The sequence below is a fragment of the Hyla sarda genome, chromosome 5 (assembly GCF_029499605.1).
Source record: "Hyla sarda isolate aHylSar1 chromosome 5, aHylSar1.hap1, whole genome shotgun sequence".
NCBI classification, from domain to species: domain Eukaryota; kingdom Metazoa; phylum Chordata; class Amphibia; order Anura; family Hylidae; genus Hyla; species Hyla sarda.
In genome coordinates this window covers 264,809,742-264,834,817 of record NC_079193.1, presented here as the reverse complement: position 1 = coordinate 264,834,817, position 25,076 = coordinate 264,809,742, and the positions used below count along the sequence as shown (strand labels likewise).

Sequence of the window (25,076 nt, the reverse complement as noted above, 5' to 3'; positions counted from 1 at the left end):
ATTAGGCCACAGTGACAGTGAGTCCACCTGCCGGCCACCATGGATAGAGACACCAAAGCGGTGGGATAGTCCTTTAAGTCTCCATGGATGCACATAAAACCGGATTTCCGGCCAGTATACTCGTTGGACAGCACAAGGGGAGCTCTTACCAAAGTCACCAGGCTCCCTGAGTCCAGCAGTGCCACTCCAACTTTCACCTGGCACAGGTCACTATTGTCTACTGTTTCGGGGTACCAGTTGCACACAGTCTCCTGGCATACGTTGAGGGCAGTAGCCATAGTTGGGGTCCATGGGTTCCCCCTGATGGGGACAGTCAGCTCATATGTGACCAGGCTCTGAACACCGCCAACAGACCATTGGTATCTGTGTATCTGAAGTGTTCTGTGGGTGCACTAGAGTGCTCAGAAGGGAAGGAGCGACAATAGGATTTTGGAGAGTGAATTTTTCTGAAATGGTTTTGGGGGGGCATGTCACATTTAGGAAGCCCCTATGGTGCTACAACAGCAAGAAAACCCCCCATGGCATACTATTTTGGAAACTACACCCCTCAAGGAATGTAACAAGGGGTCCAGTTAGCCTTTACACCACACAGGTGTTTGACGACTTTTAGTTAAAGTTGGATGTGTAAATAAATTTTTATTTTTTTCTCACAAAAATGCAGGTTTTTCCCCAAATATTAAATTTCTACAAGGGGTAATAGGAGAAAATGCCCCCCAAAATTTGTAACCCCATTTCTTCTGAGAATGGAAATACCCCATGTGTGAACTAAAAGTGCTCTGCTGGCGCATTACAATGCTCAGAAGAGAAGGAGCACCATTGAGCTTATGGATTGAGAATTTGGTTGGAATAGAAATCGGGGTCCATGTGCGTTTACAAAGCCCCCCGTGGTGCCAGAACAGCGGACCCCCCCCCCCCACATGTGACCCCATGTTGGAAACTACACCCCTCACAGAATTTAATAAGGGGTGCAATGAGCATTTACACCCCACTAGCGTTTGACAGATCCTTGTAACAGTGGGCTGTGCAAATGAAAAATAAAAATTTTCATTTTCACGGACCACTGTTCCAAAAATCTGTCAGACACCTGTGGGGCGTAAATGCTCACTGCATCCTTTATTACATTCCGTGAGGGGTGTAGTTTCCAAAATGGGGTCACATGTAGGAGGGGTCCATTGTTCTGGCACTATGGGGGCTTTGTAAACACACGTGGCCTTGAATTTCGGACAAATTTTCTCTCCAAAATCCCAATGGCGCTCCTTCTCTTCTGAGCATTGTAGTTCGCCCGCAGAGCACTTTACATCCACATATAGGGTATGATCTTACTCAGAAGAAATGGGGTTACAAATTTTGGGGGGCTTTTTTCATATTTTCCTTTTTGAAAATGAAAAATTTTGGGTATCACCAGCATTTTTGTGAAAAAAATATTATTTTCTTCATTTTCCCATCAAACTTTAACGTAAATTCGTCAAACACCTGTGGGGTGTTAAGGCTCACTATTCCCCTTGTCACGTTCTGTGAGGAGTGTAGTTTCCAAAATGGGGTCACATGTGGGTATTTAAGTTTTTGCGTTTATGTCAGAACCGCTGTAAAATCAGCCACCCCGGTGCAAATAACCAATTTAGGCCACAAATGTACATAGTGCGCTCTCACTCCTGGGCCTTGTTGTGCATCCGCAGAGCATTTTACACCCACATATGGGGTATCTCCGTACTCAGGAGAAATTTGCGTTACAAATTTTGGTGATCTTTTTTTCTTTTGACCTCTTGTGAAAATAAAAAGTATGGGGCAACACCACATTAGTGTAAAAATTTTTTTTTTTTTTACACTAACCGGCTGATGTAGACCCCAACTTTTCCTTTTCATAAGGGGTAAAAGGAGAAAAAGACCCCCAAAATTTGTAACGCAATTGCTCCAGAGAACGGAAATACCCCATATGTGGCCCTAAACTGTTTCCTTGAAATACGACAGGGCTCCGAAGTGAGAGAGCGCCATACGCATTTGAGGACTAAAAAAGGGATTGCATAGGGGTGGACATAGGGGTGTTCTACACCAGTGATTCCCAAACAGGGTGCCTCCAGCTGTTACTAAACTCCCAGCATGCCTGGACAGTCAGTGGCTGTCCAGAAATGCTGGGAGTTGTTGTTTTGCAACAGCTGGAGGCTCTGTTTTGGAAACAATGCCGTAAAAAATGTTTTTCATATTTACTGGGGGGGGAGACAGTGTAAGGGGTGTATATGATGTGTTTTACCCTTTATTATGTGTTAGTGTAGTGTTTTTAGGGTACATTCGCACTGACGGGTTTACAGTGAGTTTCCCGCTAGGAGTTTGCGCCGCGGCAGAAAATTTGCCGCAGCTCAAACTTGAAGCAGGAAACTTCCTGTAAACCTGCCCGTAAGAATGTACCCTGTACATTCACATGGGGGGGGGCAAACCTCCAGCTGTTTCAAAACTACTTTTGCAACAGCTGGAGGCACACTGGTTGGAAAACCTTCAGTTAGGTTCTGTTATCTAATTCAGTATTTTCCAGGGTGCCTCCAGCTGTTGCAAAACTAAAACTCCCAGCATGTACTGATTGCCGAAGGGCATGCTGGGAGATGTAGTTATGCAACAGCTGGAGGTACGCAACTACAACTCCCAGCATGCCGAGACAGCTGTTTGCTGTTTGGGCATCCTGGGATTTGCAGTTTTGCAACATCTGGAGGGCTACAGTTTAGAGACTACTGCACACTGATCTCCAAACTGTGGCCCTCCTGATGTTGCAAAACTACAAATCCCAGCATGCCCAGACAGCAACTGGCTGTCTGGGAGTTGCAGTTTTGCAACAGCTGGAGGCACACAACTACAACTCCCAGCATGCCCAGACAGCCGTTTGCAGCTGGGCATGCTGGGAGTTGTAGTTTTGCAAAATCTGGAGGACTACAGTTTGGAGACCACTGTTTAGTGGTCTCCAAACTGTGATCCTCCAGATCTTGCAAAACTACAACTCCCGGCATGCCCAGACAGGCATTGGCTGTCTGAGCATGCTGGAAGTTCAGTTTTGCAACATCTGAAGGATCATAGTTTGGCGACATCTACACAGTGGTCTCCTAACAGTGGTCCTCCAGATGTTGCTAAACTACAACTCCCAGCATGCCCAGACAGCCAATGCCTGTCTGGGCATGCCAGGAGTTGTAGTTTTGCAACATCTGGAGCATCACTCACTGGCCAGCCAGATCCCTCCGCAGCCTGCAGGATCCGCCACGGCGCCACCGGGTAAGGCTGCATTCCCTAAGCAATTACTTCTTATTCCCCCTCACCCCGCTGTGCCTCGCTCACCCCAGATTTCCACACGTGGGCAGAGGTCCGGCAGCGGCGATGGCGGGGTCACTTACCCCCGCCATCGCCGCTGCCGGACCTCCGGATCGCCTCTGCCGGACCTCCACGCACCCGACACACCCCCCCTCCACCCCCGATCGGGTTTAATCAAATGGAGTCCCGGGGTGTCGGGCAGGAGTGGTTTCCTGACGGACACCCCGAGACTTTAGCTAATTAACCAGATCAGCGCCGTGGGAGCGCGCACTTAATGAACGCCGCCTTTATACGCCAGAATGCGCAAAGGTATTGCGTTATACGCCGTATAAATGCGGGTTCAGCGCGACGGGGGTTAAGCCGAACTTCTCACCTGCCAGAGACAATGGGAGGTGAAAAGTTCAGCCCCCGGGATGCAGCAGCAGCTGCAAATATGTGAACGACGGGTATACCCGGCGCTCTGCGCGAACGCACTTCAGCAGCCGACGGGTATACCCGTCGTTTCGCGTTAAGGGGTTAAAAGGTGAAACTGATATATGAGACTCATTACATGCAAAGCAAGATATTTGCATGCATTGTCAAAATTTTGATGATTATGGTTTACAGCTCATGAAAACCCCAAATCCACAATCTCAAAAAATTGGAATATTATTAGTTACTTATTCAGTACTTGGTTTAGGCCCTTTTGCATCAACCTGTGGCCTGTTGCATCAAACTGCTGAGATGTTATGGAAGACCAGGATGCTTCATAGCTGCCTTCAGCTCTTCTGCTTTGTTTGGTCTCATGTCTCTCATCTTTCTCTTGGCAATACCCCATAGATTCTCTGTGGGGTTCAGGTCAGGTGAGTTTGCTGGCCAATCAAGCACAGTAATCCCATGGTCATTGAACAAGGTTTTGGTGCTTTTGGTAGTGTAGGCAGGTGACAAGTCCTGCTGGAAAATGAAGTCAGCATCACCAGAAAGCTCGTCTGCGGAAGGAAGCATGAAGTGCTCAAAAATCTCCTGGTAGATGGATATGTTGACCCTGGACTTAATGAAGCACCATGGACCAACACCAGCAGATGACATGGCTCCCCAAATCAATACAGACTGTGGAAACTTCACACTGGATTTCAAGCATCTTGCAGTGTGTGCCTCTCCATACTTCCTCCATACTCTGGGTCCTTGGTTTCCAAATGAGATGAAAAAAATGCTCTCATCAGAAAAGAGGACTTTGGATCACTGAGTAACAGACCAGGTCTGTTTTCCTTTAGCCCAGGTAAGACTCTTCTGACATAGTTTGTTGTTCAGGAGCGGTTGACAAGAAGAATACGACATTTGAAGCCTATGTCCAGGGTCCGGCTGTAAATGGTGGCTCTTGATGCACTGACTCCAGCCTCAGTCCACTCCTGGTGAAAGTCCCCAACACTTTTGAATGGCCTTTTCCTAACAATCCTCTCCAGGCTGCGGTCATCCCTGCTGCTTGTGCATCTTTTCCTTCCACACTTTTCCCTTTCACATAACTTTCTATTAATGCGCTTTGATACAGCACTTTGGGAACATCCTACTTCGTTTGCACTTACCTTTTGAGGCTTTCCCTCCTTGTGGAGGGTGTCAATTGTGGTTTTCTGCACAACTGTCATGTCAGCAGTCTTTCCCATGATTGTGATTGTTACTGAACCAGACTGAGAGACCATTTAAAGGCTCAAGAACCATTTGGAGGGGTTATGGCTTAATTAGCTGATTAGAGTGTGACACTGAGCCTGGAATATTGCACCTTTTCACAATATTCAAATTTTCTGAGATTGTGGATTTTGGGAGTTCATGAGCTGTAAGCCACAATCATAACAATTATGACAAATTACAGCTTGAACTATCTTGCTTTGCATGTTATGAGTCTCTTTCATATATTTGTTTCACCTTTTAAGTTGAATTACTAAAATAAATGAACTTTTGCACAATATTGTAATTTTTAGAGTGTCACCTGTATATGGTATGTTCTGGAGAGTGCTAAATTATTTAGGTCAAGCTGCATTTTGCACATTACTCAACGGTAAGAACTGAAGAATAGGTGAAGAGTGATTATAGACACGGGTTTCATTAGTGCATGGCTGCAAGTGCATCAATTAATCCTTGTGTACCGGGGCCTTCTGAGCACAGGCTGTACTTAATAACCCAGACAATACTTTTCTGAAAACTCTGCAATTAACAGTGTCCATTACGGGTTTGCCTGAATGATTACAATAATAATAACAATACTTATTAAAAAACATAATGTTAAAGAAAACCTGCAATCTAAACATGAAAGCTTATGTGTGTCAACCTGCCTACACTTCCCACCAAATAAATGACCATGCTCTTGCTCCCCAAAAGCAGACTTGCTGTTTTTGTAATATAAAGCAGAAAAATAAACAAATGCAGAAAAAATAATGCTAATTTAGTTTTTTTATCCTGTAAAATTGAATGTCCTACTTAAAGTGGTGATCTCATATACACAATTCCTTCAAAACAACACATTAAAGGGGTTATCCACCATAAGGTGATTTTAGTACATACCTGGCAGACAGTAATGGACATGATTAGGAAGGATCTGCGCTTGTCTTGGGGCTAAATGGCTATGTTGTGAGATTACTATAACACTGTGGCTAGCTTTTTGTGAACGGGTATTTCCGGTTTGACTTTTTTTTACTACAAATCCCACAATTCCATTTTCCTCCCTCCCACACATCAGCCAGCCCACCCATTGAAACAAAAGACCAGTGGTTTTCAATCAGAGTGCCTACAGCTGTTGCATTAGTTGCAGATTGATCCCTCTCCCACCAAGCTACTACAAACAACCTTTATGTAGTCTGACCCTGCCAATATTGCATCTCCCTCTTACTTATTTTTAATGTTCTTAAAGGGGTTATCCACCATAAGGTGATTTTAGTACGTACATGCCTGACAGTAATGAACATGCTTAGGAAGGTGCATACATCTATTGCATTAGTTGCAGATTGCTCTCCCACCCAGCAATCACTCCACCCATTGAAGCAGACAGGCTCCCTGTAATCAGCTGACTAGTGAGTAAGGTGTCGGCCGCACTGCAACCTGGGAAAAATCTGAGACATCAGTAATTTTGTATGCTGTTAAAAATAAATATTGGGGTGAAAATCAAATAAGAATTGTGAGAAAACCGTCACACACAGGTACAGACACTATATTAGGAACAACACTAACTTTACAGCCCCTGTAGTATAGTAAAAAAAATTAAAAAAATCCTGGAATACCCCTTTAAGTTCTATGACCCAGACTTCTAGAAAACCACAGCTAGCGAAGGGCCTGTTCACACAGCCGCCTGCTCCCGTCAAAAAAATGCCCATTCTGCAATCCGTTTACTACTTTTGCAAACGGGTTGCAAAGGGCTGTAAAAGGATCCCATTTTTTTACAGTTCTTTATCACCCGTTTTGTTTTTAATCCGTTATTTTTGGTAGAAAAAAGTCGTTGAATGCAGAAAGTTTTTGCCCTTCGAAAATAACGGGTGAAATGTGGGTCTTTTAAATTTAACATTGAAGTCTATGGCAAACGGATGAACCTGTAATGTCATCCGTTTGCCCCCGGTTTATACCATCCTTTATTACTTCTGAGCATGCTCAGAAGAGGTGATATCAGCAGACTCCCGCAGCGTTGTGGGACTACTACTAGATAGATATTGTGACAGTGTCTGGACAAGTCATAGAAGGTGTGTATATCTGCCCAAGATTTCTTGTGTCTGTCAGGTAAAAGCAACCAGGAAGTTAGAATCACTAGAGATCTAGGATCTTTAGTTTTAGGGTTTGAGTAAAAACCCGTTTACAGGGCCGGTGTTGCTGGAGTGGGGAAGAGAGGGTGGGCCCCCACTCCACCCGGACAGTCCGGGTCTTGGGCTGTCTGAATAGTCCAAGGTGTGCTTGCCTGATATAAGGCCAGGAGTACAGACACACTCTCTCTCTCAACCTGGAAACAGGACATCTGCTAGAAGCCTGTGGGAGCATTGCCTGTGGTATGTACTGTTATGTTGTGGTGCCCGGTACTAGGCCGGCACCAGGTTAGATAGGAGCACATACTGTTTAGTTAGAGCTGGACAGGCATAGGATTTATTTTTGGTTTATCCTTTATACCACAAACCGGCAATAAAAACTGGCTGAAGTCAATTAAATATACTTCCTGGTTGTGTGGACTTTTGTGCCCACTGAAAGTGTGCCCGTCTACCCAGGAGACGACCAACCCGCTACCCCAACGCTTACAATATAGATATACTTTTTACATATATTGCTGCAGTGGCATTTGTATATAGAAGCGCTGTGGGGGCAGATGACTCTATACGTCTACCCCCCCCCCAGCGTTTCTATATACATATGCCACCGCAGCGCTATATATGAAGAGTATTCTATCAGCATCATCGGGCTGGCCTGATGCGCTGCTGCTACATATACTTTTCACATATAGCCCTGCGTAGGCATATTATGACAAATGCGCTGCGGGGGGCACATTACACATATGCTGCATGTGGTATATATTTATAAATGTGCTGGCGGGGGTCATATGTTTATTAATGCACTGTGGGGGGCATGTCATAAATGCGCTGGGGGGGCTAGATATATATGTTATATGTCTGCCCCCCCTGCAGCACTATATATCTTTCCCCCCCACAGCGCTTTTAATATAGATATGGCCCCCGCTGCCACTCACAATGTTCATTTTAAAAACCCCGCTGGGACCCCTGAATGGTTTCTCGGTACCTGCCAGGCAGGGCTCCCGGCGGCGGATTTAAAAAGGAAAGTAAAAACACAGGATACATCGCAGGGTTGCAGTTCATGCCGCCCAATACCAAGCTTTATAACTTCTGATCGCATCAGTGAGACCCAGTGCGATCAATCCCTCAGCCCCTGTACTACAACCCCATCATGGAACAGACTTATCCATGATGGGTGTAGTAGTAAAAGCACTAATGTAGCCTCCCCAGTTGTCTGCAGACTCCTGCAGCCAGGAACTACTACTCCCACCATGGAAACAAGTCTGTTCCATGATGGAAGTAGTAGTAGTCCTGGCTGCAGGAGTCTGTAGGTGACTGACTTTTCATATTAATGGTTGAAAAACTGATGCAAAAGGATGCCACAGAATGTCATCAGTTAGTAGTATGGTCCGTTTAGGAGGCAGTGACGGGAGAAAACAGGGTGTGACATTACAATGATTTACGCCACAAAAGAAGGTTAAAGCAGCACACTGCAAGCACAAAGATGAATTGAATAACAAAGGGGGGAGATTTATATTTTTATTTAGAACTTCATGCCTACACTGGGTGCATAAAATGCTGCATTTGCACCTAAGCACTTTTTTACGATTTTTCCTTAAAAAAAAAAAATAAAATAAATTACCATTGAAAAGTCATTTTCAGATTTTAAATTCAAATTTATCAAGTGCGAATGTCGCACAAAAAGTCACAAACCCCTCTTAAACACTGCAAATCTACATCAGCCTAGACCTGGCTTACAAAACAGCCTTTTGAGAGCATGCTTAACATGCTGCTGTCTCAGGAAGTCTCGGATTTTCCTACTTAGCAGGTACTTCCCACAAGGAGACAAAAGGGCTGGTTCTGAAGTTAAAGATGACATCAGCTGTCATAGACACAGGTATGGGTTGGCACATTGGCAAATCATGGTGCACACATTTAATTTTTTTGGAGAGATAGATTAAGTGTACAAGCAAGATAGAGACAACCACTTCACCAACATGCAATGCAAAAAATAAAAACTGGTCAACATGTACAAAACAACTTTTGAACAATCCAAATTCAAACACAAGAAAAAATTACAGCACCACACTGCAAGATGATTTTATGACTGCAAAACTGGCCCCCAGGTCAAGCACTTTACATAAGTATGAAATCAGTTTGCGATCCCTAGTGCCTCGTACAGGAAGGCCAGTGCTGAACCGACTCTTTGGCTCAAAGTTACTATCCTGACAGTTTTGGGTCAGATTTTGCAACACAATTGTAGAGCATATTTTTGTGCACCAAGAAACCTTTAACCCCTTAAAGGATAAAGCCCATTTTGGCCTTAAGGACACAGCCAAATTTAGTTTTGCGTTTGTTTTTCCTCCTCGCCTTCTAAAATACATCTCTTATATTGCCATTTACAGACCCATATGAGGGCTTGTATTTTGAGCGACCAATTGTACTTTGCAATGACATTACTCATTTTACCCTAAAATGTATAGTAAACCCCTGTTGGGGGTCAACAGGATTAAAATGATACCCATGGTTCTATAATTTTCAAATATTGTACTGCTTTAAAAAGTCGCTTTTTTTTTTTTTTTTTTTTACAAAATCAGTACATTTAAAATTGCCCTTTTTTGACCATCTAACTTTCTTATTTTTCCATATATGGGGATGTGTGAGGGCTCAATTTTTGCCCGATGACCTGTAGCTTTTTTTTCTTTTTACTACCACGTTTGCATATATGTGACTTTTTTGATCCGTTTTAATTAATTATTTTTCAAATGTGATGTGACTAGAGATGAGCGAACTTACAGTAAATTCGATTCGTCACGAACTTCTCGGCTCGGCAGTTGATGACTTTTCCTGTGTAAATTAGTTCAGCCTTCAGGTGATCCGGTGGGCTGGAAAAGGTGGATACAGTCCTAGGAAAGGGTCTCCTAGGACTGTATCCACCTTTTCCAGCCCACCAGAAAGCTGAACTAATTTATGCAGGAAAAGTAATCAACTGCCGAGCAGAGAAGTTCGTGACGAATCGAATTTACTGTAAGTTCGCTCATCTCTAGACGTGACCAAAAAGCAGAAATGTTGGCTTTTTTTTATGTTTATGCCAGGATGTACAGGATCATTAACATTATATTTTTATAGTTCGGACATACGCATGCGGCGGTACAAATTTTTTTTTATAACTTTTTACTCTTTTTTGATTAAAATTGGGAAAAGGGGTTACTTAAATCGTTATTGGGGGAGGGACTTTAAAATTTTTGTAACTTTTTTTTTTTACATTTATTTTACACTTTTTAGTCCCCATAGGGGACTATTTATAGCAATAATCAGATTGCTAATACTGTTCAGTGCTATGCATAGGCATAGCACTGATCAGTATTATCAGTGATCTTCTGCTCTGGTCTGCTGGAAGGCAGATCAGAAGACCCGGGAGAGCAGCGGAGTAAGGTGAGGGGACCTTCGTTCGCCATCTTAGATGATCTGATCCCAGGGTGGTGTTGTGGGCGATCTTATCAGCCATTTAAAGTGCTGCACTGCCGCAGATGCGGTGATCTGTATTGATCACGGCATCTGAGGGGTTAATGGCGGACTTCAGCACAATAGCTGCTGTCCACCATTACCGGCTGGTCTGGGGCTGCTGACAGCCGCTGGGACCCGCCGAGCATGAAGCGAGCACAGCTCCTGCGCTTGCTTCATAGCCACGCTGTAAACGTATGGCGCTGTGTGCGAAGTTTCTCACTGCAGCGCTGTACATTTACGGCATATGTCCTTAAAGGGTTAAAAGGAAGAAACCCGAACAATTCTACAAATTAGATTTTTAACTTTACAAAATGGGTGTGTCGCTCCACAGAATTGTGTTGGCAGGGAAAATTACTGTGGGCTTTTTTGCTGGTTAATATTAAAAAAAAATTAAAATATCGAAATTGGGGCTCAGTCTTGAATATAGGATTTAAATTAAAATGTTTATTAAATATGATATAAAATTGTGCATATAAGTATAATGTACTGCGGATCACAGGGCCCTTGTGATCCCACAATAAAATAAATACCGGTAAATATTTAATATTTATAATCCTTGGCAATTTAATAATATTTATCATGTTACAATATTAAATACTAAAGTGGTTAAAGGGGTACTCCGGTGGTTAAATTTTTTGACTATATGGCATCTTCTTTTGTAAGTTTTGTTTTTTTGCAATATAAATGTGTTATATGTTTTGGCAGCATGTGTGTGCTTTGGGCCGGAAGTTCTGTAGTTCAGAGGACTTTCGTTTACTGTTGTCCACAGTTCTGAGTCTGTTGTGGACAAGATGTCACAACTTTTTTTTTTTTTTCTGTCTGCATGAGAAAAATAAGCCATGCCCCCTCATCTCATCCAGCTGAGTACATAGTTCCTCACCTGCCCTCCCCCCTACCCTCTGCACAGGAGAAGGACCTCACAGAGAAGTTAAGTGTTATCTGAAGGGGAGGATGACAGGGTGCACGGGCTGGGGATGTATGGAGGCAGGGGAATAAATCTCCTACTGGGAATGATCTCTATATGTGAAAGGGGGGACTCCTGAATGACACATGCTGGGAGTTGTAGTCCCTGTTGTGTGTGTATGCTAGTGTTTACAAATCAGTGTGCCTCCAGCTGTTGCAAAACTACAACTCCCAGCATGCCCTGACAGACTTTGGGCATGCTGGGAGTTGTAGATTTGCAACAGCTGGAGGCACACTGGTTGGGAAAAACTGTTCTAGCCTATTCAGCATACACATCATGTTACACCAGTGTTTCCCAACAAGTGTGCCTCCAGCTGTTGCAAAACTACAACTTCTAGCATGCCCAAAGGCTGACAGGGCATGCTGGGAGTTGTAGTTTTGCAAGACCTGGAGGCACCCTGGTTGGGAAACACTGGTGTATGCCCTACAGAGGTGTGGTGAACTACAACCACCAGGAGACTACAGAGGCAGCATGCTGGTGTTATACCACAGACTGAAGACTCCTGAATGACACATGCTGGGAGTTGTAGTCCCTTTTGTGAGTGTATGACAGTGTATCCCAACCAAGGCTGATTTATATTAGTGTGCTGTGTATAAGGGGGCTGACCCGGGAAAATAGTAGGATGGGTAAAGGGCAGAACAAACAAAAAAAAAAAAAAAAGGAGCCACCCCAAACCAGCAAGGCACGTGGCATGCTGGGATTTGTAGTTTTCAGCACAGCAAGAAACAGGAAATAGAAGCAAAGATAGGAAAACAAAGTGTGGGATAAAAAGACAACAAAGAACGGAAATAGAGTCGACTAAACAACAAGAATAGAAATGAAACAAAACAAATAGGGTAAGTCACAAACGGAAAAACACGTTGACCACCGGAGTACCCCTTTAAAGTCTTGAATAGAATACAGCAAAGATGAATGGCAATTGTATCATTGTATACTTTTAACTTTTATAGCAGATTTCAATCCTCTAGGCAGAGGGCCCGAAGCTAGAGACACTGCCGTCTCCTAATTGTGCAGCGGCAAGATGACAAATGAATGAAAAACAGCGTTAGTTACAATAAGTTCCAATCTCTATGTAGAGGGCTCGCAGCTGGAGACACTGCCGTCTCCTAAATATGCAGCGGCAATAGAAGTGAAAGTCAGCACTTCTATGACAAATGACGATCCTCTATGCAGAGGAATCGCCGCTGGAGACACTGCCGTCTCCCATATGCGGCGATATTATGATGTAGAAAGCAGCGCTTATATCTATAGTCAGAGTGAGTACCTTATGCAGATAACGCTGGTCGTCAGATGGGTCCTGGTCCCTGGATGGAGGGTGCACTGCTGGAGGCTCGGCAGCCTCAGATATGCAGCAATAGAAGAGGGCTCCATCTATGAGTACTGCAGCTGTTGTCCTGCTAGCAGTAATGTTGGGCGTCAGTCTCCTCGTGGTGGGGAGTAGCTTGTACTGTCAGGAGTTGATTGACAGAAGTGATGAATCTTTCTTTTTGAGAAAGCTGTATTCTTTGATTAAAGGTGATGTGGCAGTTGGAATAAATGATTGAAGCTGGACGCGTTTCAGGTCCTCCTAGGACATTTCTTAGCAGCAAAAAATAAATGTAATGCTCTTGGAGATCATTTGGTGGTTTATATATCCATCACTCCTCCTTTTTTGTGATGTCACATCCAATTAACAAAAAATGGGATTCATGGAAGTGGAAAGAGTAGACAATGAATGGAATACATACATAGATGTTAGTGTCATTTCAGTGAGACTTGTGATTTATTTTATGATTTCTGTACATATCTGTAGTGTATTTGAAGATTATTCCTAATATAAATATATGAATGATTGGAGGAATATAAATCCGTAGCCTCCATTATTTATTAGTGTATGTTTATTTAAATTTATCTGAGAGAAATAGGGATAATGACATTAATTAAAAAGTGGAAATAAATGTGGAAAATTGTGGTGAGATATAAATACATAGATGAATGCAAGTGATGGGGGTTGGGGGAGGTGTGTAAAGAGTGGGTAGTCAGTGTATAGTGTGTGTATATTGCGGATTTAAGTGTATAAAGGGTTGGGTGATATGTGTGATTTGCTGGACTACTTAAGTGATATTGTGATAGAAATGTTGCCATGTGTTAATATTATAATAGGGATGTATAAAAAGGATGTCTAAAAATGTTTAAAAAAAATGTAAAAAATTCCCCCCCAAAAAATTTCTAAATTCTTCCAAAAAATCTTACTCTTAAAAATATAAAAAAAAATGTATTAAATGTATATATAAAAATATATGCAAAAAATGGTTTTCACATTTTTTTTTTACATTTTTATTATTTAGATTTGTATATGGTGTGTTTCGATCTCTGTGCTTCAGCTCTGTTTGATGAATATCAGGAGAGGTCCCGACCAAGGACACGCCAGAGTGCTGGAGTGCAGAGCCAAACGCCGGTGGGTCGTCAGAAGGGACCACCTTCTAATCTAAAAATCCGAATATTTCAATTTCTCTATTAAGTCCTTTGGGAGCTAGAGAGTTCAACTCAAATATTTTTCTGGACTCCTCTCTTGACATCTTGCCTATGAAATTGCCTCCTCTCCAGTCTTGCTGGTTTTAATAGCCGCATATTTTAATTTATTGTGATTCCCTTGATGAAATTGTTTGTAATGGGCCGAAAGCGGGCGTTTGTCATTTTGTTTCTTTATATTGTATCTGTGTTCTAATATACGGGTTTTTAATGCCCGTGACGTACGGCCTATATACTGTTTATTACAGGGGCATTCAATTATATAAATGAACCCTTTGCTGGCGCAATTCAGAAATTCATTAATTTTGTGTACAAAATTGTTGGTGGAGGACCTTATTTCTAAAGTGCTTTTGTTGAATTGGGTTGACTTACAATTAGGACATAGTCCACATCTAAAAAAAAGCCTTTCAAATCTATAATCGTAGATTTTGGTTTTGGGTTTAAAGTGCGAACCGTAGGTGCTATTTTGATGTATAAGTTTGGAGCCCTGGTGTAAATAATAGGTGGTTTGTTGGGAAGAAATGAATTTAGTGTCCTATCCTCACATAATAATGGCCAATATTTTTTTTTACAATGTTTTCTATTTTATGATTATCTGTGTTGAATGGAAAAATGAGTTTCGGGGCATCGTTCTCTTTTGATAGGGGTATGTCTATTTTAGGGGCAAAACATTTTGATATATCAAGACTGCGTACTTTGGTGAGTGATTGTTGTAAACCTGCTAATGGATATTGTTTGGCCAGAAACTGATTTTTCAGGGAAATGGCTTCTTTTTCAAATTGTTCATCATATGTGCAGTTTCTTTTTAACCTACGAAATTGGCTAGTGGGTACGTTCAACAGCCATCTGGGAAGGTGACAACTAGTATGCAATATAAATCAGTCTTTGGCTACTGGTTTATGATATGTGCTGCAGATTAATTTATTGTTGAGGGATATTAACAAGTATAAAAATTCCACTGACGTGGAACTAATATTTGGAGTGAATTAAAATCATTATGTGTTAAAAAAAAAAAATCTAAATCACTTTTGGTACCCCCCCCATATAAAAAATATATCATCAATGTAGTGATGCCAGGACCCCAGATCGCCTCCCAGCTGTGGGTCTATGGTGGTAATTTCCCAATTGGCCATGAATAGGCGTAGGGGGGGGGGGCGAATCTGGTGTCCATAGCTGTGCCATTGGTTTGCAAATAAAAGTCTGTTTCAAATTTAAAATTGTGCGTTAAAATAAAGTTAATACTATCAAGAATAAAATTAATCTGTTCTATTGGTAGATCTGCATGATTTTCTAACGTATTACGGATTGCTGTTATGCCCTGTTGGTGGTTGATAATTGTATACAGCGAACTGACCTCAAGTGTTCCCATATACCAACTTGGATCCCAATCTATAGATTCTACTATTTGAATATTTTGTGTGGTCTCTTATGTATGATGTTGTAGTTTTAACATAGGACTGTAATAATTGATCTATGTATTGGGAAAGGTTAGCAGTTATTGATCCTATGCCCGACACTATTGGGCGACCTGGGGGTTGATTGGGGTTTTTATGTATTTTGGGGATAGTGTAAAAAACTGGTATACACTTTTGAGAGCCAGTAATGTAGCGGAACTCATGTTTGGAGAGAGTGCCTAACTCCTTTGGATTTTTGCACAAGGTCAATAATTCCTCTAAAAATTGTGTAGTAGGATCTTTTAGTTTGGTGTATGTGGTGGTATCGTTTAATTATGATACACATTCTGATATATAATTCGATGTGTCCATTACTACAATACCTCCTTTGTCAGCTGGTGTAATCGTAATTGATAGATCTTGTTGGAGTTTTTTGATTGCTGACAATTCACCCGGTGTTAGGTTAACCCATGTATGTTTTGGCGTTTTAATCTTTCTTAAATCATATTAGACGGCTTTTTTAAAAGCCGTCATGTCTGGGCTGTTCTCTTGTCTTGGGAAAAAGAGGGATTTATTTTTTAATGTAGTGTGTTTGTATGTGCCCAGCTACCATGAATATCTGGACACACTTGGCAAAAAACATCAAAATATTGAGATCTTTAAATTTACAGTTACAACATACAATGCAAGGGAAAACACTAAAATACCACATCCACATAAATTATCAGACACATTTAGAGAATTAGAACACTATTTGAAAAAAAAAAAGTGAAACTAAAATGGGAAATCAAAACTCTAAACCACATGATCACCACACAAAATATTCCTTAAGGTCTGACCATTTACAAAACCCCAGCTGCATACCTAAAGAACGAAACATTTAACACCAAATGGAATAACGTTTTTAAACAAGTGTCTATAGAAGCCACACAACTAGTAGTAGAAAGACGACAAGAAATATTAACAGAGAGAGATTCTAAAATTGCAAACGTAAGTACCACTATAGACTCATTTGAAACACCAGAATTCACCAAATACCTAGAAGCTCTATGTAAGAAGCTTGATAAAACAAACCAAATAGAACTATCTGGATGGCGCCTTCCCTTGCAGGAATAAAAAAAATTGCAGTTGGATTTAAAAGGCAAATTTTATTTATGAACAATATGAAATAAATAATGTTTTGAACGGCAGAGCCAGACAGCTGGCTCTGCCGTTCAAAACATTTTATTTATTTCATTCTGTTCATAAATAAAAACTGCCAGAGGTCAAATAAAAATTGCCAGAGGTCACGGGCAAGGACGCCGAGGCTGCCACCTCTCCCACACCACCGCATAAGCGAGTCTACATGCACTCCAAGGTGTTGTACTCTCAGTACAACACCACACGGTAAGGTGCAACTAATCGCACATCTGAACTCCTCCACCGACAGTACTTCACTAGGAGTGCACCCTTTTTTTTTTTTTTTTTTACTTATCTTTATGTAAGAAGCTTGACACAGTGGAAAATGATATAACCAGAAAAACAAAAAAACACTTATGGAATAGTAAAAAACAGACACATAATCAATACAACAAACCCACTCAACAAACAGGACATCACATAAACTATACCTACAACCAATAGATAGTACATTATATCTGAGGAAAACCATTTTTTAGGAGATACCACCCCACGAAGACAACCACCACACCCAAACACCTCACCCCAACCCTTAATGCAATATCACAAACCAACTCACTATACACACACCATTCACACAAAACATACCACCCTTATCCCAGACACAACCCGGGGCTTTATCACCACAGTCCCCGTCCCAGATATCACCAACACAACAGCTGGAGAAATCCCAGATAATCACTCAACATACAAAACTCCCAACAACTATCCATACCAAACACACAACTACCATTCGGCTCACAAACAAAACACGCACAATCAACCCGATACACAAGCGACAGAGCCATTCATAGGCTGTCACGCCCCCTCCATAGGCTTTTATTGAGAGGGCGGAGTGTGACGTCACACGGGGCGGAGCTGTGACGTCGCTATGCTCCGTCCACGTGCTCACCAGTAATCAGACCCGGAGAAAACACGCTCCGGGGGCTGATTCTAACGGGGTGTGGCGTGAAAGATCACGGGGGGGTCCCCAGCGGTGGGACCCCTGTGATCAGGCATCTTATCCCCTATCCTCTGGATAGGGGATAAGATGTCTAAGAGCCGGAGTACCCCTTTTAAGAAAGATTAAAGGGGTATTCCAGGAAAAAACTATACATATACATATACATACATATACATATACATATATTATATATATATACATATATATATATATATACATATATTATATATATATATATACATATATTATATATATATATATATATATATATACATATATATATATACATATATATATATATATATATATATATATATATATATATATATATACATACACCGTATATACTCAAGTATAAGCCGACCCGAAAATAAGCCGAGGCCCCTAATTTCAGCCCAAAAACCCAGGAAAAGTTATGGACTCGACTATAAGCCTAGGGTGGGAAATAAATCATCCCCCCCCCCCTGTCATCATCCAGACCCCTGTCATTAACACCCCTTCATCATCACCGCCTGTCGATCCCTTCTCAGTGGTCTTCAACCTGCGGACCTCCAGATGTTTCAAAGCTACAACTCCCAGCATGCCCGGACAGCATGCTGGGAGTTGTAGTTTTGCAACATCTGAAGGTTGAAGACCACTGATAAGGGATTGACAGGTGGAGATGGACGGCCGGGACCATCCCCTCACAGCTAAAGCCAAAAACATTTTTTTTGTTCACTCGAGTATAAGCCGAGGGGGGCGTTTTCAGCACGAAAAATCGTGCTGAAAAACTAGGCTTATACTCGAGTATATATGGTATATATTTTATATATATATATATATAATCTCAACTGGCTCCAGAAAGTTAAACAGATTTGTAAATTACTTCTATTAGAAAATCTTAATCCTTTCAGTTAATTCTTTCCTTCTGAAGTTAAGGTTGTTCTTTTCTGTAATCTCTGACACGTGTCTCGGGAACCGCCCAGTTTAGAAGCAAATTTCCATAGCAAACCTCTTCTAAACTGGGCGGTTCGAGACATGTGTCATCAGAGATTACTTATACAGAAAAGAACAACCTTAACTTCAGAAGGAATGGATTAAGATTTTTTAATAGAAGTAATTTACAAATCTGTTTAACTTTCTGGAGCCAGTTGATAGCTAAATTTTTTTTTCCTGGAGTACCCCTTTAAAACGCCAAAACATACATGGGGTAACCTAACAACGGGTGAATTGTTAGCAATCAAAAAACTCCAACAAGATCTATCAATTACGATTACACCAGCTGACAAAGGAGGAGGTATTGTAGTAATGGACACATCGAATTATATATCAGAATGTGTATCACAATTAAACGATGCCACATACACCAAACTAAAAGAAGATCCTACTACACAATTTTTAGAGGAATTATTGACTTTGTGTAAAAATCCAAAGGAGTTAGGCATACTCTCAAAACATGAGATCCACTACATTACTGGCTCTCAAAAGCGTATACCAGTTTTTTACACTATCCCCAAAATACATAAAAACCCCAATCAACCCCCAAGTCGCCCAATAGTGTCAGGCATAGGATCAATAACTGCTAACCTTTCCCAATACATAGATCAATTATTACAACCCTATGTTAAAACTACAACATCATACATAAGAGACCACACAAATTATTCAAATAGTAGAATCTATAGATTGGGATCTAAGTTGGTATATGGGAATACTTGATGTCAGTTCGCTGTATACAATTATCAACCACCAACAGGGCATAACAGCAATCCGTAATAAGTTAGAAAATCATGCAGATCTACCAATAGAAAAGATTAATTTTATTCTTGATAGCATTAACTTTATTTTAACGCACAATTATTTTAAATTTGAAACAGATTTGTTTGCAAACCAATGGCACAGCTATGGGCACCATATCGCCCCCAGCTACGCCAACATATTCATGGCCAATTGGTAAATTACCCCCATAGACCCAAAGCTGGGAGGCGATCTAGTGTCCTGGCATCGCTATATTGATATCTTTTATATGGGGGGGGGGTACCAAAAGCAATTTAGAATTTTTTTAACACATTAATAATAATTAATTTAATCTAAAATTTACTCCAAATATTAGTTCCACGTCAATGGAATTTTTAGACTTGTTAATATCATCCCTCAACAATAAATTAATCTGCAGCACATATCATAAACCAGTAGCCAAAAATGGATTTATATTGCATACTAGTTGTCACCTTCTCAGATGGCTGTTGAACGTACCCACTAGCCAATTTCCTAGGCTAAAACGAAACTGCACATATGACGAACAATTTGAAAAGAAGCCATTTCCCTGGCAAATCAATTTCTGGCCAAAAAATATCCATTAGCAGGTTTACAACAATCACTCACCAAAGTATGCAGTCTGGATTGAGCAACATTTTTTGCCCCTAAAATAATAGGCATACCCCTATCAAAAGAGAACGATGCCCAGAAACTCCTTTTTCCATTCAACACACATCATCATAAAATAGAAAACATTGTAAAAAATATTGGCCATTATTATGTGAGGATAGGACACTAAATTAATTTCCTCCCAACAAACCACCTATTGTTTACACCAGGGCTCCAAACTTAGTAATCAAAATAGAACCTAGGGTTCGCACTTTAAACCGCAAACCAAAATCTACCATTATAGATTTGAAATGCTTTTTTAGACGTGGACTATGTCCTAATTGTAAATCAACCCAATTCAACAAAAGAACTTTAGAAATCAAGTCCTCCTCCAACAATTTCGTACACAAAATTAATGAATTTCTGAATTGCGCCAGCAAAGGGGTCATTTATATAATTGAATGCCCCTGTAATAAACAGTATATAGGCCGTACGTCACGGGTAGAGATGAGCGAACTTACAGTAAATTCGATTCGTCACAAACGTCTCGGCTCGGCAGTTGATAACTTTTCCTGCATAAATTAGTTCAGCTTTCAGGTGCTCCCATGTAGGCTGGAAAAGGTGGATACAGTCCTAAAAGACTCTTTCCTAGGACTGTATCCACCTTTTCCAGAGCACCTGAAAGCTGAACTAATTTATGCAGGAAAAGTCATCAACTGCCGAGCCGAGAAGTTTGTGACAAATCGAATTTACTGTAAGTTCGCTCATCTCTAGTCACTGGCATTAAAAACCCGTATATTAGAAGACATACAATATAAAGATACAAAATGACAAACACCTGCTTTCAGCCCATTACAGACAATTTCATCAAGAGAATCCCAATAAATTAAAATATGTGGCTATTCAAACAATTCAGCAAGATTGTCGAGGAGGCAATTTCATTGGCAAGATGTCAAGAGCCAAGGAAAATATTTGAGTTTGACACTCGTTCCCAAAGGACTCAATAGTGAAATAGAAATATTCTGATTTTTAGATTAGAAGGTGGTCCCTTCCGACGACATTCCGTCGTTTGGCTGTGCACTCCGGCGTGTCCTTGGTCGGGACCTCTCTTCCGATATTCATCAAACAGATTGAAACGCACAATATACAAATAGCTCTACATATCTTCATAATAAAAATGTAAAAAAATATTTGAAAAAAATGTTTTGCATATTTTTATATATAAAACCATTTTTTTTATTAAAAAATGTAACATTTTTAAAAGAGTTTAAGATTTTTGGAATTTTTTTAGAAATGTTTTTGGGGGAATTTTTTAAAATGTAAATTTTTTATACATTCCTATTATAATAACACATCGCAACATCCCAATCACTATCACTTTTAAGTAGTCCAGCAAATCGCACATCACCCAAGCCTTTATACACTTAAATCCACAATACACACACACACACACACACACACACACACACACACACACACACACACACACACTAGAATATAAGCCCTACCCCGAAAATAAGACCTAGGCCAGGGGTAATCAATTGGCGGTCCAGATCCGGACCGCGGCCACCAGTAATGCCCGCAGATCCCTCCCCCCCCCCTTTCTTTGGCTGGTCCCGTGGCAAATTACCATAACTGAGCGGGGGCAGGGATGCTGTCGCTTTAAAACATCCGCGCGTATGCACGGCCGATATCACGGACGTGTCCCTGCCCCCGGCTGCTAAGCAACAGAAGCAAATTACGCCGCCGCCGAGAGCTGCAGCTTCCGTACAGTACAAGTTGCTGACGCTACCGTATGAAGGTGGGGAAGTGCTGGTATTCGCTGGGGATGAAATATGTACCGTAGTTTATTATGGCAGAGGGGTGGGAGGCCCTGTAGGAGTGTGGAGGACGACGGGGGAAGGGGAGGATGGGGGGGTGCGGCATCCTCCACACTGCTACAGCCCCCCATGTTGTTCAAGGTACATACCATATATAAATAAGCCCTACCCTGAAAATAAGCCCGTGTGTTTTTTGTGACTAAAATATATATAAGACACTGTCTTATTTTCAGAGCAACACGGTATGTATTTATATCTCACCACAATTTTCCACATTTATTTCCACTCTTTAATTCATGTCATTATCCCTATTTCCCTCAGATAAATTGAAATAAACATATACTAATAAATAATGGAGGCTACGGATGTATATTCCTCCAATCATTCATATATTTATATTAGGAATAATCTTCAAATACACTACAGATATGTACAGAAATCATAACATAAAATCACATAAGTCTCACTGAAATGACACTAACATCTATGTATGTATTCCATTCATTGTCTACTCTTTCCACTCCTCCTTTTTGTGATGTCACATCCAATTACCAAAAAATGGGATTCATGGAAGGAGTAATGGATATATAAACCACCAAATGATCTCCAAGAGAATTATATTAATTTTTTTGCTGCTGAAGAAAGGTCCTAAGGAGGACCTGAAACGCGTACAGTTTCAATCATTTATTCCAAGTGCCACATCACCTTAAACCCCTTAAGGACCTAGGGCGTATGGATACGCCCTGGCTTACTGGTACTTAAGGACCCAGAACGTGTCCATATGCCAGTGGGAATTTCGGTCCCTGCATCGGGCCAGGCGGGGACCGGACCAGGGTGACTGCTGATATCGATATGCAGGCACCCTGCGCAAATGCCCAGGGGGATCATCAGACCCCCCATGTCGGCGATAATCGCAAGTCAATTTACACTTTCGATTTGCGCCTATTCCGGGTCATACGGGTCTATGGTGACCTACGATCCCCCTAAAGGGATAGGAGTGAGGTGGCAGGGGTGCCACCCCTCCTATCCCTGCTATTGGTCATCAGAAGCAACGACCAATAGCAGATCGGGGGCGGGGGGGGGGGTAACTTTCGTTTCCCCATCCTGCCCACCCACAATAGGCGGGGCAGAATGGGGAAATGACAGAGGCCCGACGGCTGAAGATCCACTTACCCATCCGGAGGCAGCGGGCGTCGGTGATCGTCGGGTGGCGATGTCGTGCGGCAGAAGAGGACGGCTCCCTGGATCCTACGGAAGCCGGTAAGTTGCCTAGAAACATCTGGAGGGCTACAGTTTGGGACCACTTTACAGTGGTCTCTAATGTGTTGCCCTCCAGATGTTGCAAAAATACAACTCCCAGCATGCCCAGACAGCTGTTTGGGCATGCTGGAATATGTAGTTTTGCAACAGCTGGAGGCCTACAATTTAAGACCACTCTACAGTTGTCTCTAAACTGTATCACTGCAGTTTTTGAAAAACTACAACTCCTAGCATGCCCAAACAGCTGTTTGCTGTTTGGATATGCTGGAATTTGTAGTTTTGCAACATCTGGAGATCACTGGTGCACTGGTCTAAACTGTAGCCCTACAGATGTTGCAAAATTGCAAATCCCAGCATGCTGGGAGTTGTAGTTGCGTACCACCAGCTGTTGCATAACTACATCTCCCAGCATGCCCTTCGGTAATCAGTACATGCTGGGAGTTGTAGTTTTGCAAACGCTGGAGGCACACTGGTTGGAAAATACTGAATTAGGTAAAAGAACCTAACTGAAGGTTTTCCAACCAGTGTGCCTCCAGCTGTTGCAAAACTACAACTCCCAGCATGCACGGTCTGTCAGAATATGCTGGGAGTTGTAGTTCTGAAACAGCTGGAGGTTTGCCCCTCTGTGAATGTACAGGGTACATTCACACAGGCAGGTTTACAATAAGTTTCCTGCTTCAAGTTTGGGCTGCGGCAAATATTTTCACTGCAGCGCAAACTCCTAGCGGGAAACTCACCGTAACACGCCAGTGCGAATGTACTCTAAAAACACTACACTAACCCAAAATAAAGGGTAAAACACTACATATACACCCTGTGACGATCCGTCTTGGGGATTAGCTCTGGGATCGTCCTGGACCACGCCACAGGATGCGTTTCTTATTTCTTATCACTTTCTTTGAGCCCCTCATAGCTCGGGCTGTGTACTCCTCAGCAGGCTCTTCCCTACAGCCCACAAGCTGTCTCCTAGGAAGAGCCCCAACTATTCTGTCTCTTTTCCTTTTAAAAAACACACACTTTCCCTTCCTGATACCTCATTAATCAGGCCACAGGTGGAGCATTCTGCAGAGATAGCAAGGGAAATACACCCTTTCCTTGCCACACTGCCACATATCCCCCCCCTCTGCTCAGACCACCGGGAAGGAGCACTTGTATTCAAAAGGCAGAGTCCAACTGCCTTTCCTTTTCCTTGAACAGCTACGTCCAACAGGTTTTGAGGCACTTGGCTTCCTTCATCAGTAGATTTTATCTGCACCACTGCACTCACCTTTGACAAATTCCTTGTAAAAAGCTCCATTCATGTCACACCTTTCCAACACCAGGTTCTTCATCTTGGTCTGTGCAGTGCTCTGGACTCTAGGTGCGGACAAGGCAGATGCTCTAAGCCATTGTCTTCTTCTGTCACTGGTATGACCATTGCACGAACTTTGCTGTTGGCCAACCGAGCCTGTATCACCCATTTGCAGGTCTTCTAAGTCATCCTCCACAATTTCAGGAGGCTTCCCTTTAATGCACCTGTCCATCTTCTCCTTGAGACGGACTCTTCTCCAAATTCTACTTCTGCAGACTTTCTTCCAGTGTTTTCTAATCCAGTGCTTCTCAGGGTTTCCACCACGACCCAGTCTTCTATCACAGTGACCTCTTTTTAAGGACTCTGCTTTCTTATTAGCCCTTTCTTTAGGGACACCGACTTTCACAGGCTCATTTTTAGGCTGAGAACTCTTGGCTCCTTTAGCCAGTTTTTCACCTGCACCTTCAGATGTGTCACTGACTTTACTTGCAGCTTCTGCAGTTATCTCTGGTTTAACTTCTACCTCAGAGAACTTCTCTGCCTCAGAATTTTCACCATGCAATGTCAATAGCTCTGCAGCTTCAGAGGACTTCCCATATGGTTTCACCTCAGTCTCAGCTTCAGAGGACCTTTCATATGGCTTCTTCTCATGGTCTTCAGACTCTACTGTTTCTTGCGTCCATTGTTCAGACCCCGCCTTTTTTAGAGAAAGCATCCCTGTCTCCAGTAGCTTTTGCCCCACGAGCAGTTTTTCTTCTTTTACACAGACGGCTGTGGCTTTGGCCTCAGTTTCCATCTGAGACACTTTTAACCTCTCGTTAGCCAGTTCTACTATAGCT

At 42.0% G+C, this 25,076-nt stretch overlaps 1 protein-coding gene across 4 annotated transcripts in view; it reads right to left on the bottom strand.

Moving 5' to 3' along the window:
* Nucleotides 1–25,076, bottom strand: part of METTL4 (methyltransferase 4, N6-adenosine) — a 192,549-nt gene that overhangs the window by 58,092 nt on the left and 109,381 nt on the right. The window lies entirely within an intron of this gene.